Source organism: Aegilops tauschii, chromosome 1, assembly GCF_002575655.3.
Source record: "Aegilops tauschii subsp. strangulata cultivar AL8/78 chromosome 1, Aet v6.0, whole genome shotgun sequence".
NCBI classification, from domain to species: domain Eukaryota; kingdom Viridiplantae; phylum Streptophyta; class Magnoliopsida; order Poales; family Poaceae; genus Aegilops; species Aegilops tauschii.
The window spans coordinates 2,427-18,726 of record NC_053035.3 but is presented as its reverse complement, the minus strand read 5'-3'; positions in this window follow the sequence as shown (position 1 = coordinate 18,726).

Genomic DNA, 16,300 nt, shown 5'->3' with positions numbered 1-16,300 from the left:
GTGCCATACGCCCCTTGCTTGCGAGCGCCTCCGGGACGACCAGCCGCCTCGAAACGCCGGCAAGACCTCGTCGCCGCGGTGGCTCTCCCGCAGGGCCACTCCGGCAACCCAAGGGAGCAGCGACGATGTGGGCGGCAGACTCACCGTCTCACCCGCTAATGGCTCCACGCAAGGGGGTTCACGGAGTGTGCACCGAGGCGTCGCTCCCCTGGCACAGGAACACGTAGTCCGCCGTGGCACGCACGCCGCCTTGCTCGCCATCATACTGTCCGCCGCCTTCCCAAAGCTACTGATCAACTGAAAATCAAAGTGGCAAGCCGCACCACGCACCATACGAAACTAGATTTTATTTTGTGTCGCTTTCTACAGGCACTTGGCCATAGTGGCTCCGGTTGGAGGTCCGCCGCCGGCGTGGAGATTTTGCGGCGGCGTGGTGTCGGGAGTAGCGGACGAATGGGTCGGCATGGATGGGATGAGAATAACTAATTAGTTAGATCAATCAGGATTTATTAAACAGAAAAAAAACAAATCTATCTTTATGTAGAATTACCAATATATCCTAGAATTTAAATTTTACCGATCCATATTAACCGTTAGATCAACTAAATACTACTCACTCTATTGGGTAGTATGATGTACCGTAAAAACTCTGTCATCCTCACCCAACCCCCTACAGCACGTGATCTAAGTATCTAACCTAGAAAGCACATGGTCGCCATCTGCGTTTTTCTCATGTTACCCAGCCGTGCTGCTCGCCGGTCGCACATGTGTGTCATCCAAATGTGTGTGGCCCTAAAAGCACGACATCATGGTCACGCACAGGTAGACGACGATAGACCATAGAACAAGGAGGGGCTGAGAGCTAGACTATGAGACTCCACGAGGGAGACGAGCCACCGAAGGCATGGGGGGCACGTCATTGATACGTGATTGATTGAAATTTAAACACAACGACATACTTTCAGTCATTAGATTTTGTTTAGCTATAGTATTGCATCTACTATGTGTTATGTTCGTTTGGAGGCTAAGCCCATACGCTTGCCCGGAGGGGATGCGATCTGCCAAGTATATGAAATTATTAGAACTGATAACAATTCCAACAGGTGATGGAATGACCAAACTCCCATTCCTGCCATGTCCCATCCGGCTTCTATGTACTTCTCTCCCACTCTGCCCTAGCTGCGCCTTCCATTCCAGCGATGTGCCGCGGCCCAGTCCTGATTTGATGACTAAAGCATGGGCGATGTGCAAAAATGGATAGGAATATGAGAGAAGGTGTATGGACCAGATGCACAGAGTGAATCTCGGAGGGCGGCCATCATGTCCATTTCAATCATATTAGTGTTTTGTAGTATTGAAATATCCCCTTACACGGTGGCATGCTCATTGTCGTGGGATTGACTATGTTTGGATGCGTTGTGATCAGGTGAACACCGCTATCATCATCGGTGAGGGAGGTAAAGAGGATAGGCAATAAAGGTGGGATGACGTGTTGAAACATATGACATGGATCTGTTGAGAAAGATCGGCAGCTAGTCGTACCGAGAGATACGCCTCTAGCCGCAATGGAAAATAAAACTGGTGCCAGCCAATACAAAGATGCTAGACAGACCTACGGAACCTACGTAATTCTTGCACCCGCCAATCAAACCGAAATTGCTCCACTTAGGGACGGCACCTACGCAAACTTCCCTACGGACCGACAGACTCGGTAGCGTCTAATTCATCCCTCCCCCCTGAATTTAAACCTATGACCATTAAAAAGCTGACAAATCACACTGTAACCCTCTCACTAGCAAAGCTCCAGCCAATAATCGCACGCCAACTCAGCTTGAATCTTGAACCTGATTGAGGCAGATATTCATCTCCCCTGCAGGTTGGCTATTTGATCAAGCCAAAAGACGAGTGAACGTCAACATCAGCCAGCTATTGGAAGTGAACCCATGGTATAACTTTTAGTGATCAGGTTGGTTATCTATCAAGACACTGTTGAAATTTTTGCACGGGCGCTCTCAACAGAACACAAGGCATGTGATTATTCCTAAATAGAAGAATTGTTATGGGGAAATGCTAAAAATCTGATGTCAGATTAATAGGCATGGCAAATTGGCAAATTCTTTTTGTTGAGGATGACAAGTTTAGTTGGCAAGCACGGTAATTTCCTAGCAAAAAATGAATAGAGACAGGTTTGCCATGCCAACTAAAGTTGCCATCCCGACAAACACACTTTGCCATAAGAAACGTCGGATTTGCCATGCCTACAAATCCAACGTTCGCTGGATGCTCGAGTACTTGTTATTACTACAGACAAGGTCGTGTTGCTTGCTTGCAAGGCGCAGGTCGGTGAAGTCGGTTCATTTGGCCTCCTAGAACAGCAGCGTTTTTTTTTCAAAAGGAGGTTGACCCTTGGCCTCGCATCAAGACGATGCATGCGGCCATCTTATTAATTATTCACAAAAACCTTATAAAGTAATACATCAATATGTCTGAAGCCGCCATCTTGACAACATATATCGCTACTTCTATCCACTTGATGAAGGGGTGCAGATAGTATGAGTCAAATATCCAGACCTCTGACCTAAGCCTGACATCTAAACCGGAGGCCCCAACCTAACCACATACCGGGTCTGGGGCACACGTCCGACGCACTCTCATAGGTCATCGCCACCGTCTTCCACCAATCCATCTTCAGAACAGGTATTGACGCATTGACCTTGCCAAGCCTGCCGTCGATGACCCCATGACACCAGACAACTCCTCCTCCGTTAGCGCGTCCATCATCATGCATCCATCGACGAGACCTTGCTGCGCCACGCCGCCGAGACTCCCCGACGTCGATGCGTCAAAGAGAACACCGCTCCACCGCGGATATCGTCCACTGGTCCCTCGACCCTATGCACATCTCCAAGAATGATACCCCCACAATACAAGAGCACCGCCGTCATCTGATCAAATGATTTTGGGTTTCCCCCGAAGGTAGCGGATAGGGGTCTAGAGCTTCTCCCCAACGATGCCTTCAAGAATGGGATGACGCTGAAAAACACCGTCATGGCCAGCCTTGGCAACGAGCCAAGAGTAGGGTCTTCACACAGATCAGCTCGGGGATCCTCCATCCAGCCTCGTATGCACAAGACTGCCACCGATCACCGCCGCCGCGTATGGAGCAGGTCGCACTAGCCAGATTAGATATGATCGGAGGCCAAACCACACGTATAGCCGATCCATCCACCAGGCCCTCGATGCCACCGCAACGGTCCGAGCTCAAATCCGTCGCAGTAGAGTGGCCCGCTGCCGCCCTCCACGGCCAGCGCCACCGCCTGAAGCAGGGTCGGCCCTCGAGCCGGAAGGACCCGACTGGTCGCGCCTCCACACGTCGGGGGTCCCGCTCCACCCCCAAAGCCGCAGGGAGAAGGACAGAACCCTGCTACCACCGTCTGCCCACAGGCTTAGCCCTACGGTGTCATGCGGCAATGACAGAGGAGGGGAGAAATCAGATCAGGACCCGGCGGCGGCTCGGGTTGCGGCCCACCCAAGTCGTCCAATGCGACAGCTGTTGGAGATATGCCCTGGAGGCAATCATGTTGATGATATTTCCTATGTCTTTATGAATAAAGATAGTCCTCGGACATTATCAATGATGTGTATCAGCAAGTACGTGACTTGTTTGTGGGACTATACATTGTATGATGACTGTCCTAAAAGGTCCCTAGTCGTAAGTGACGTGTGGGCACATGTCGGACTAGACTAGCATGCAATACGGTGCATGAATTTGTCTCACTAGTCATGAAGCATGTGATGCTGCGGAACCGGATGGATCTGATCGGATTCGAGTTTGGGTCCGACGTGTTCGGATCCAAGCTCGGATGGATATCGGATTGGACAAGACCCAACTATGAGACACAACGATATGTCATCTGTGAGTCTCTGGTGCAACATATGTTTTATGTCCTCAGACCTGAGCTGACGCGTGTACTCGAGATGGTGACAGAATTGCGTTGGGCCGACCAAACGGTACTCCGTAACTGGGCAGTTACAAAGGTAGGTTTCGGGCTTGTCCAGACCCATGCTGCGAGACATGATCGAGCAAGATGGGATTTGCCCCTCCGACCATGAGAGATATACTCTGAGTCCCTCGTGTGATCCGACCAAGATAAGCATGGCCATGCGACTAGGATTATGAGATAATCCGGTTTGTGGTCAGCATCACTTGAACGAGATAGAGGTCGGGCTAGCACAATGATGACAAAATCGCCTTGAGCCCGACAACATATATCGTGTGGCAAAGGGAACAGAAGTGTGATGTACAGGTTCGCCAACCGACTTCATTGTATACTTGGTGGTCGGCACACCTTGCTAGAGGCCGCTACCAGCCGAGTAGGTCAGAGGTGATCTGACCTACGACAAAGTCGACTTGAACCTAAGGGGCCGCGCGCTTAAGGGAAGGAACCTATGAGGCCCGATCCGGATCCACGAGTTAGATGTGATCCTACTCGGACTTGGATCCCGGCCGAATAGATTTGGGGCTTTAGGGCCCGTGCGAGGCCCAAGTGTTCAGCCCGCGACGGACGCCTATATAAAGTGGAGGTGCGGCACACTCATAAGGCTGATCGCTTCGGTGCTGTCACTAGAGCTTTGTATGTGTTACGAATAGCCACCTCCACTCATCGCCGACTGTGTGATCGGACCTAACAGTCCGCGCACGGTGTTCCTCCTGCACACTCGGATACCGTTAGAGGCGGTGCACCTGTGCCTCTCCGGCGAACTTGTACGTGGGATCAGCCGACCGGCTGTTCAAGGGAGATCGGACGAGGAGGAGACGATCCACACAGAGGCGCTGCCCCAACTCTTCTTTCGCTGCACGGCACTGCGCGTCTGGTGGTAACGATCTATGATCCATCTCCCGTAGCATGTTCTTGGTTGTTCTGCGAGTATGAAAATTTTAATTTGCAGTCGACGCACCCTACCATAGAACCCAACAGTGGTATCAGAGCCTCTGCTATAGGATTTGAATTCAGATCGAATGCATATTAGATATGTGGAGGCGGTACATGAGATATGTCGTCATTTACCAGATCGGCTACGTGCATGGTTGATGAGATCAATTACACATGGGGATCGTTGAGGCTATGTTTTCTGGCAATCGGGATTGATGAGGTCATGACACAACCAACCCCTACCGGTCGGTATCCACCATCAGGGTTAATGGTGAAACGTAAATCCGGAACAGATTCGCGATGATCGATAAGATCGGTCAGATCAGAAAATTCGGCGTGAACGGAGTACAGATGCGATCTATGATTTCCGAAAACGTCGGGCGCTGCGCGTATATTTCGTACCTGACACTCAAATCGGTAGAATGCAATTATATGCATAACTTTGTTTTGCAGGTTTGATGTGAATAGTATGGCTCATGTGTATGTGATGCATGTGTATAATATATACATGATCTGCGAGTCATGTTTGTCAGCCGGCAGGAGCCAAAGTGTTGTCATTATAATGTATAATGACCTGCGTGTCGACTTGTGACTCTATGTAAAATTCATTACTAGTTGTAGTAGTTGGATAATAGAGATCAGGTTGGTGGTTTGACGTCTCGGCGTGACAAACAAGTGGAGTTCCTAGATAGTCATCGGAGTCAGAGCCGACCTGGAAGGATGTCCATAAAGGAGCCATACTATTTCACAATATATGTTTATTTGTGATTGTTATGCTTGTTACTTTCTATGCATGTTAAAATGGTAGAAAGATCCCTCGTGAATATCAAGTAAATTTCCATTCCCGATGTTGCACCTTCGCACGTCATGTACGTCTAGTAGTGGGCTCATAAAATTGGGGTGCTGCTAGGTGTCCTTGAACTGAAGGGTTCGTGTCGGACACGGACATGCACTACATCAGGTTAACTTGACAAGGCTATCAAACTGTTTTGGGCCTTGTGGCAAAGAAGGTTGGGAGCCGGGGTATGAGATACCTTCCCGACCGACAGGAGTCGTATAGAGATACGATTAGCAAGGGGTTGCTTACCGGATAGGTATGTTGGCTAGTAGTGATGCTAAAGCTCACTAGTCGCATGCGCTAGTAGGATCCTGAATCACTGAGAGTTTGCGGAGGGATGCTGACTTCAGTGGGAGTATTTCTGGTAAGGCTTGAATTACTCTACATAAACACATTGCTTAGTGATTGTATATTTTTTTGTTGTAGAACAATGGCACCACCTACTCAACCCAACTTTGCATTGAAATCAATTCTAGAAAAGGATAAACTGAATGGAACAAACTTTACCACCTGGTATAGAAATTTGAGAACTATTTTCAAGCATGATAGAAAGGAACATGTTCTAGAGGATCCACTTCCAGAGGAACCTGCCGATAATGCTAATGCCACAACCAGGAATGCCTACCAGAAACTCATTGATGAATCAAATGAGATCGGCTGCCTCATGTTGGCTTGTATGGAGCCCGATTTGCAGCAGCATTTCAAAGATGTTGGGGCTTTCGATATGATCGAGAGTCTCGAGAGCATGTTTCAGGTGCAGGCTAAGACCGAAAGGTTCAACGTTTGGCGATCCTTAATGGATTGTAAGCTGAAGGAAGGTGATCCACTGAGCCTGCATGTGATCAAGATGATCGGATACGTGCAAGCTTTGGATCGGTTGGGCTTGCCGCTCTTGGATGAGCTAGCTACTCATGCAGTTATGGGTTCTCTTTCGCCTAGCTATGGGACGTTCATCTCGAACTATCATATGCATGGCATGGATAAGAAGCTCACTGAATTGCATGGGATGCTCAAGGTGGCAGAGCAAGATATTAACAAAGGCACGCATCAAGTGTTGATGGTGCAGAACTCGGCTAAGTTCAAGAAAAGTTGGTCCAAGAAGAAGGCTAAGTCAAAGGGCACGGAGATGGTAACCTCCGCCGCTGCGCCGAAGTCTGGACCGGACTCAAAGACCATTTGCTACCATTGCAAGGAAACTGGTCACTGGAAGAGGAACTGTAGCAAGTGGCTTGCTAAGCATGGCAACATGGTCGGAAATGCTGCTTCAGGCAAAGGTACACTTATTACATATGTTATAGACATTTACCTTACTGACATACCTAGTAGCTCTTGGGTATTTGATACCAGATCGGTTGTTCCTATTTGCAACTCGATGCAGGGGCTGGTAAGAACTAGGCGTGTGGCACAAGGGGAGATTGGCATCAGGGTCAGCAACAAAGCAAGAGTTGCTGCGTTGGAGGTCGGCACGATGCAGCTCCAGCTTCCTTCTGGATTTATTTTGGAATTGAATAATTGTTATTACATTCCTGTACTTAGTCGGAACATTATTTCTGCCTCATGCTTGATGAGTCAGGGTTATGAATTCAATTTAAAGGATAATGGTTGTTCGTTTTATTTGAATGGTATGTTCCACGGCTATGCACCCATTGTTGATGGGCTATTTATATTGAATCTGGAACAAGAACCGGTCTATAACGTGAATGTCAAGAGGCATAAGCCTAATGAGATAAATCCGACATACTTCTGGCATTGCTGGCTTGGACACATTAGTCTGAAACGCATGAAGAAGCTCCATGATGATGGGCTTCTAACTTCGTCCAACTTTGAGTCATTCGAGACATGCAAATCATGCTTGCTAGGCAAGATGACTAAGTCTCCTTTTGCAAAGAGTTGCGAGAGGGCGCCCGAGCTGTTGGAGCTTATACACAGTGATGTGTGTGGTCCAATGAAAACAAATGCCAGTGGTGGCTATCAGTACTTCATGACTTTTACCGACGACTTGAGTAGATATGGGTATATCTATTTGATGAGGCACAAGTTGGAAACTTTTGAAAAGTTCAAAGAGTTTCAGAACGAGGTTGAGAATCAGCTCGGCAAGACTATAAAGCTTCTACGATCTGATCGTGGAGGTGAGTACATGAGCCAGGAGTTTGATGATCCTGAAAAGCCGAGGAGTAGTACCTCAGCTCACACCTCCGGGTATGCCACAGAGAAACGGCGTGTCGGAACGAAGGAATAAGACCTTGTTGGACATGGTCCGGCCAATGATGAGCAAATCGGATTTACCCTTGTCATTCTAGAGGTACGCTCTAGAAAATGTAGCTTTTACACTCAACAGAGTACCATCTAAATTCGTAGATAAGACACCACATGAGATGTGGACTGGGAAGAGTCCCAAGTTGTCTTTTCTAAAAATTAGGGGTTGTGAAGCATTTGTCAAGCGACTCATGTCGGACAAGCTTACACCCAAGTCGGATAAGTGCATATTTGTGGGATATCCGAGGGAAACCTTGGGATATAGCTTCTACAACCGCAAAGAGAACAAAGTGTTTGTTGCTCGGAACGGGGTCTTCCTTGTGAAAGAGTTTCTCGGGCAGGAGGCCAGCAGGAGACAGGTGCAGCTCGAAGAAGTTCGAGAACCACTTGGAGACAACTTGGCTGGTGATATGATCATACAGGAGTCTGTCAGGGAACCCGAGGTGGATGCGTCACAGGAACCACGGAGGTCGGAAAGATTACACAGAGTGTGTGACGTGTTATTGCTGGAAAGCAACGAGCCGACTACATATGCGGAAGCGATGGTAAGCCTAGATTCTGAGGCATGGCTGGAGGCCATGAGATCCAAATTAAAGTCCATGGATGAGAATCAAGTATGGGACTTGGTTGATCCGCCGCCTGGCGTAATAGCCATTGGTTGCAAATGGGTCTTTCAAAAGAAAACCGATGTGGATGGAAATGTTCAGATCCACAAAGCTCGGCTTGTTGCTAAAGATTATGGACAAGTTCAAGGAATTGACTACGATGAGACTTACTCGCCGGTAGCGATGTTGAAGCCGGTGAGGATCGTACTAGCAATAGCTGCATATTTCGATTACGAGATATGGCAGATGGATGTCAAAACGGCTTTCCTTCACGGAAATTTAACCGAGGACGTGTATGTGATATAGCCCGATGGTTTTGTCGATCTGACTAGTGCTAGTAAGGTAAGCAAGCTCAAGAGATCCATTTATGGGTTGAGGCAAGCTTCTCGAAGCTGGAATATTCATTTTTATGAGGTCGTCACTGGTCTAGGTTTCCTCCAAAGCGAAGAGGACGCTTGTTTATACAAGAAGTTGAGTGGGAGCTTGGTAGTGTTTTTGATCCTATATATGGATGACATATTGTTGATCGGAAATGATGTTTCGATGCTGAACCAGGTCAAGGAATCGTTGAATGGAAAGTTTTCGATGAAGGACCTTGGTGAAGTAGTTTATATATTGGGCATTAAGATCTATAGAGATAGATCAAGGAGGCTGCTCGGCTTGAGCCAGAGCACGTACATAGATAAAGTGTTGAAGCGGTTCAACATGAGTGAGGACAAGAAAGGGTTCTTGCCTATCTCACTTGGTATAAGGCTAAGCGAGACTCAGAGTCCTTCGACATCTAATGAGCGAAGCAGGATGAGTAGGATTCCATATGCTTTGGCAATCGGATCCATCATGTATGGCATGATATGTACACGACCTAATGTTGCTTTTGCAATAAGCCTAACAAGCAGATACCAGGCCATCCCAGGTGAGTCACTAGGCGGCGGTAAAGACTATTCTGAAGTACCTAAAAGGGACTAAAGAGATGTTCCTACTTTATGGAGGTGAGGAAGAGCTCGTCGTAAGGGGTTACGCCGACGCTAGTTTCCAAACCGACAGAGATGATTGTCGATCACAGTCCGGATTCGTGTATGTCATGAACGGAGGAGCAGTGAGCTGGATGAGTTCCAAGCAAGATACGGTGGCCGATTCTACCACAGAAGCCGAATACATTGCGGCTTCTGAAGCTGCAAAGGATGGTGTTTGAATCCGGAACTTTCTGGATGTTCTTGGTGTTTTCCCGGCCTCGGTAAAACCGTTGGAGCTTATTGTGATCATTCTGGTGCCATCGCACAAGCCAAGGAGTCGAGGAACCACCACAAGACCAGACACATAGATCAGAAATATCACCTGATACGAAAGATCGTAATGAGTGGTGATATACAGTTATGCAAAATTCACACGGATGCAAATATTGCAGATCTGTTGACTAAGCCGCTTCCACAACCCAAGCATGAGGGGCACATTAGAGCTATGGGCATACGATGCCTATTGGATTTACTCTAGTGCAAGTGGGAGACGGTTGATATGCCCTAGAGGCAATCATGTATGATGATATTTCCTATGTTTTTATGAATAAAGATAGTCCTTGGACACCTAAAAGGTCCCTAGTCGTAAGTGACGTGTGGGCACATGTCGGACTAGACTAGCATGCAATACGGTGGATGGCTTTGTCTCACTAGTCATGAAGCATGTGATGCTGCCGAACTGCATGGACCTGATCGGATCCGAGTTGGGGTCCGAGGTGTTCGGATCCGAGCTCGGATGGATATCGGATTGGACAAGACCCAACTATGAGATGCAGCGATATGTCATCTGTGAGTCTCTAGTGCAACATACGTTCTATGTCCTAAGACCTGAGCTGACGCATGTACTCGGGATGGTGACAGACTTGCTTTGGGCCGACCAATCGCTACTCTGTAACTGGGTAGTTACAAAGGTAGGTTTCGGGCTTGTCCAGATCCATGCTGCGAGACATGGTCGAGCAAGATGGGATTTGCCCCTCCGGTCAGGAGAGATATACTCTAGGCCCCTCATGTGATCCGACCAAGATAAGCATGGCCATGCGACTAGGATTATGAGACAATCCGGTTTGTGGTCGGTATCACTTGAACGAGAAAGAGGTCGGGCTAGCACAAGGATGACAGACTCGCCTTGAGCCCGACAACATATATCGTGTGGCAAAGGGAACAGAAGTGTGATGCACAGGTTCGCCAACCGGCTTCATTGCCTACTTCGTGGTCGGCACGCCTTGCTAGAGGTCGCTACCAGCCGAGTAGGTCAGAGGTGATCCAACCTGCGACAAAGTTGACTTGAATCTAAGGGGTCGCGCGCTTAAGGGAAGGAACCTATGAGGCCCGATCCGACTCCACGAGTTAGATGTGATCCTACTCGGACTCGGATCCTGGCCGAACAGATTTTGGGCTTTACGGTCCGTGCGAGGCCCAAGTGTTGAGCCCGCGATGGACGCCTATATAAAGTGGAGGTGCGGCACACTCATAAGGTTGGTCGCTTCGGCGCTGTCACTAGGGCTTTGCATGTGTTGCGAATAGCCACCTCCACTCGTCGCCGACTGTGTGGTCTGACCTAGCAGTCCGCCGCGCGGTGTTCCTCCTGCACGCGCGGATACCGTTAGAGGCGGTGCACCTGCGCCGCTCCGGCGAACTTGTACGTGGGATCGGACGACCAGCTGTTCAAGGGAGATCGGACGAGGAGGAGACGATCCACACGGACGCGCTGCCCCAAATCTTCTTCCGCTGCACGGCACTGCGCGTCTAGTGGTAACGATCTGTGATCCATCTCCCATAGCATGTTCTTGGTTGTTCTGCGAGTAGGAAAAATTTAATTTATAGTCGACGCACCCTACCGTAGAACCCAACAGCAGCAACGCGTGGGGCAGGGGGGGCGACTCTGACACACTTGTATTGGAATGCAAAGATCAGAAAGTCAAACTTTCACCTCCCATGTCTTTCAGGTCGCACCCACGAGCACTCGGGGGAACCCTAGAAGCCGACCGAACCCTCCACTATCCCATCCCCCCCTTCTCGCCCCCTGCAGCTCCGTCGGGCAAAGCAGGCCAGCGTCGGTGGCGGCCGGGCTTCTCTCCCTTTCTCTCATTCATAGGCGGCTGGTGCGTGATGTCCAGATCGGGTGGAGGCGCTGGGCTAGCATGTGGCGCAAGGACACAGAGGTGGATGCAAGTGGTGGCGACGCTCGTGTCTGTGCTTGCGATGCGTCATTGACATATGTGGGAGCTCGTAGTGCGGTGGCTGCGTGGCGTGCTTCACCGGATTTTGGTCTGGTCCACTTCGATCCGGTAACTGGATGATGGCGGACGACACAGGGTGGTGGTGGTGGCCCGGTTGGGTTGCTTCTCTGGTTGTGGTCCCCTATAGCTTGGTGGTGGCCTCCTACAACATGGGGTAGCCGGCGGCAGTGTGGTGGGTCACGACGGTTGGGCGGGTTCATCTGCGGTGACGGTCGGATGCATTCCGGCGGCGGCTCGTCTGCAGGTGGCTCCTGTCGTCTCTGCTTCATTCTCATGTTGCACTTGTGCTAGATGCATTGAAGGGCTAGATCTTTCCAAGTTGATATCCACCATTGAGGGATTCCTCATCGCCGGGTAGGGGGGGGGGCAGAGTCATCCTTGCCTTGCATCTAGTGGTGGTGTGCCACTAGGGAGCTTGTCCTATATGCCCGTGCATGGCATGGTGGAGCGGTGGAGGCTGGTCCTAGTCCTAGCCGACCCAGGGAGGGACCGGGCCTGGGGGATCCAGGGTTGGGGAAGGAGGTGCCTTCCCACCCATATCTTTGGTCGTCATCGTTGCAAGCCTAGGGAGGGGGGGAGTTAGGGCTATGGATGTCGGGCCGATAGCCTTGGTGGTGGGAACCACAATGCTCATGGGCGGAGCTCGTGGCTCAGGTGTCGTTTGGTTGCCATAGCCGTGTGGGCAGTGTGGTGGCGATTGTACGGCGGTCTGTGACGGTGGTACGACAGGTGTCTCGGGACTTTTTGTACTACGTCTTGGAGGCGCAGAGGGCTTGCCGGGGTAAAAACTCTATATGACTATGTTAGGCCGACGACGGTGCCGCCAACGGTGTCGTCTTCATCTTGAAGGCGTCATCGCGGTCCCTTTGCGCCTTCCATGTTGCTCCGAGGGAAACCTTCCCCTTGACCGGGCGGTGGCGATGCTCCGTGCCCTTCCTAAAGTGTGTGTAGCTGTTTAAGCACCCTTGTCCTATTCACCAACCACTGCTAGCGAGTGGTAATGCCTCTAGAAAAGACTGCAGCTAGGTGTCCAGTCTAAATTATTTCAACGAATGGTGATTGCCTTGTTGGAACATTCCAACAAAGTTTCTGGTATATGAAGGTGAAGGGACAAAAAGTTTCTGGTATTAAATTGGACCTAATAGCGATTGTTGGAATATCAGACCAGCACTTGCAGCATGCACACGGCAGGCAAACATACACGGGAGCCTGACAGCACGCACAGTGACAACCAGGCAGCACGAGGCTGCGAGCCCCAGCCATGTGAAGCAGGTTAGGAGGATATCGTGATTATATTACATGCAGGAGGGTAGAAAACACTGAAAGGAGGAGGCCATGGAAGGCTAATTTCGTCTGATCAATATCCTCCGCATTTTGCCAGCAACGTCTTGTGCTGTGGGTTCTTGATTTCCAAACATTGTATAGTATGCTTCATACTACTATACCGTACCGTGTATGGTCGTCCCATTGAAACTTGTACTCTGATCGTTTGAACCCAACAGTTTCACCATCGAACTAGAACAAAGAGTCTTCCTAATGTATTTATTTTACTAGTGCCAAGACAGTTGTAGCAGCTGATATTCCTTTTGGGAATTATTGCAATTGATATGGCATTCATAATCAAATTATGGAGGGGGGAAAACCTAGTACTAGGACATGACGCTACTCCTGCACGTTTCCTGGCAGACTAGTACTTGGAGAAAATTACACGCAGAAAAATCGTTTACTAGCGAGTACACGTAATTCACAAGTCGGCAGTCTTGCGTGCGTTTTCATGTTGCTATCGGGGAGCAGCAAGCAGCGGCCATAGATGAAAAGGAAAGGGACATTAAAATTTGCACTGAACCAACAGTAAATGAAAGAGACTTTTGCAAACACCCTCATCATATCAGGCTTTAAAATCTACAATAGTCCTCTTGAGAGAGATCTAGAAATCTCTTAGGCAACATCGGTTGGAGTATCACCCCACGCAATACAGATTTGCAAAACATCTCCACCAGTTCACAGGATTGAAGAAACCGAACATGCCACATGGATGAAGATGTCTACGTGGCCACACAAATATCAAAGACAATATATACCTCACCTTGGAAGACACACCAACTGCTAAGGTTTGAAGGGAACCAACAGATCTGTTGACACAAACAATCATAGCCTCTTCATTAGCGTCGGTGGACGTCGTTGAGGTAAGAAGAGACCGAAGAGACCCTATACCAAACGCTATCGCTGCCACTACCTCATTGATATCACCAGAGAAACAAAAACTTATTAAAAAGAAAATGGGACGGACGCGTCCCCACTTCTATTGCCGCCGACGAGACTGCCGTACATGGGAGAGGATGGGGGGCCGCCGACGAGACTGCCGTACATGGGAGAGGATGGGGGGCCGCCGACGAGACTGCCGTACATGGGAGAGGATGGGGGACCTTTGCGGCGGCGTGTACGGCAGCTACTATAGCGTGTCGAGTTGGTAGTCTCTTCGTATCGAGTTGTGCCATGGGTCTCAATTTCGGACATTCTCACACTTCTTTCTATCTAGATGTTTTGTATGATGCATATACTACTATAGCGTACGGTATATGGTCGTCCAACTGAAACTTGTGCTTTGGTCTTTTCAACCCAATAGTTTCACCGTCAAACTAGGATTTCTGCCTTCCGTAGGCGTCGCCGTCGATCTGTCACGTTTCGTGTGGCTTTAGGGCCATGAATGCGCGGTGGATCTCGGTCCATGCCGACGGGAGGGCTCCGTTTTATGGTGCTTCTTCAAGTTTTATTAGGGTTTGTGTCATGTTAAGGAAGATGAGACGATGGCGGCTTCTTGAAGATGGAATAAAGTTCTCCTCGCTTAGCCCCTGTCCGGTTGAGGCGTCTAGCATCGTCGGAGGACGTGTGAAGGTGTGTCTCCGACGGATCTCGCGGGATTCGTTCGGTGGTTGTCTTTGGTGGACCCGCTCGGATCCAGTCTTTGTTCGCCATTATTCATGTGTCTTTAGGTTGGATCATTCCGATCTAAGCTTCTCTTCATCCGCGGTGGTTGTTGTTCTAGTGTGTTGGTCCTATGGGGCTTAGCATGACGACTTCCCGACTGTCTACTACAATAAGTTGTGCCCGGCTCCAGTGAGGAAGGGGTGATGATAGCGGCGCGCCTTCGGCTCACTTCAGTGCTTGTAATTGTCGCTTGGTGGTATACGAATCTGGATGTAATTTTTATTATTTCTGGTGTTCGTAGTATTGTCATGATTGAAGATGAATAGATTGAAATTTTCTCGTAAAAAAACTAGAACAAAACCAGCATTTTTCAAAAAGGGGCGCTTTATTACTTAAAAGGTTTAAGCATTACACCCGGCCTTTGTATAACTAAAATGCACACAGCCAAATAAAGTCTTGTTGTACGAATGAAAAATGGTGGAATACAAAGAAACATGTAGAGTTCGTATAACGCCTAAAGCGGAGGTGGGCCAATCCTAAGATCATGTTGTCATCCATGCTGGGTAAAACTATCACTCGCCGTATCCTTCAATCATGTACACACGTTCGTAAATAGGTCTCGATTCTCCAGCGTTGTAGAGAGGACCATAAACGAAGAGTCCCGGTACATCTGTAGATAACCTGCATTAGGGAAGTACTTTTATCAAAAACCTTATCATTTTTACATAGTCAAAGCGATCAAATAACGGCAAGCGCTCCCACCCTAAGAAGAGTTCTAAACATGTGATCAATCCCATGTAACCAGTTACTAAATACATTAGCAACACTACAAGGAGGATATAAGCCAGAAAGTATCTGGATGACGGACCATATAGACCGAGCCAATTTGCATTGGAAGAATAAATATTTTATTGTCTCATCATGATGACAAAAAACACATCGCGGACTTCCATGCCAATTCCTCTTGATAAGATTCTCTTTAGTAAGAATGACTCCACGACAAAGATACCATGCAAATATTTTATTCTTAAGAGGTTTCTTCATCTTCCAGATCTTCTTATTATTATGAACTGGCACCTCATATTGATTTAACGATCTATACATAGACTACACTGAGAATTGTCCATTCTCATGTAGGTTTCATCGAAATACATCAGACCCATGTGACAATTGCACCGTGGATAACCCTTGGAGTAGGATGTAACATGATTAGAGTCTGGGTCCAACTAAAACCCAATTCTTTTGGCCGATTCTCCCATAATCTTGAGAATCGATACTTCACCCAGCTTCTTCCAAAATCTTGAACCCATTTTTTTTACAATCCTAACTAGTTAGGAAGTGAACAACTAGGATTGTAAAAAAATTATGGATACAAGATTCTAGAAGAAGTTGGGTGGGGGATCGATTCTCAAGATTTTGGAAGAATCAGACAAAAGAACTAGGCCTAAATCTCTTCTGACCGTCATATTTGGCGGAAGAACAAAAC